Source organism: Octodon degus, unplaced genomic scaffold (assembly GCF_000260255.1).
Source record: "Octodon degus isolate 3935 unplaced genomic scaffold, OctDeg1.0 scaffold00371, whole genome shotgun sequence".
Lineage (NCBI taxonomy): Eukaryota > Metazoa > Chordata > Mammalia > Rodentia > Octodontidae > Octodon > Octodon degus.
In genome coordinates, this window is record NW_004524947.1 from 755,271 (window position 1) to 755,913 (window position 643).

Consider the following 643-nt stretch of genomic DNA (forward strand, 5'->3'; position numbering starts at 1 on the left):
TATGACACTCATTCTCTCCTCTGTAATAAAAGTGCCAAAGGTGTTTTCTATTTTTCATTCCAAATTTTCTGTCCTAATTCAAAATTGAATAGTCAAAAATTCTAAATGTGAATGAACTGATTATTACATTATATAAATATATTAATAAAATAAATATATTTTTGGCTAGCTCAACATGACCAACTGCTATTTTATTTTTCAAATGCTTTCCTCTAATGAGACAAACAAAAGTAAAACAAAATAAATAAAAAAGGAATCAGGCAGAGAAGAGCAAAATGATCTAAGATTTATTGCTCTGTCTTCTTTGTCCATCACATATTTACATTCCATGCTACATGGTAACAGCAAAGGATGTGCTTGAACTATATACTCCAGAACTTCTGTCCTCAAAGGAGCTTTAAAAACACGGAAATAATTATAGAACTATGATTTTGTATTATTTTATCCCCACCCTCCCTCTGTTTAGTTTTCAGGATAACTAGTATGGAATTATGAGCAGTAAATATTTTGTCAGATGAGACTTGAGCTCCGGAAAATGATGTAATGAAAATAATGTTACCTTTCCACACTTCCCAAAAGTGTTAGGAAGCAAAATAGAAATCCACTAATCTGAAAGGTAAAATCATCACTGTTAGTTAGGAAG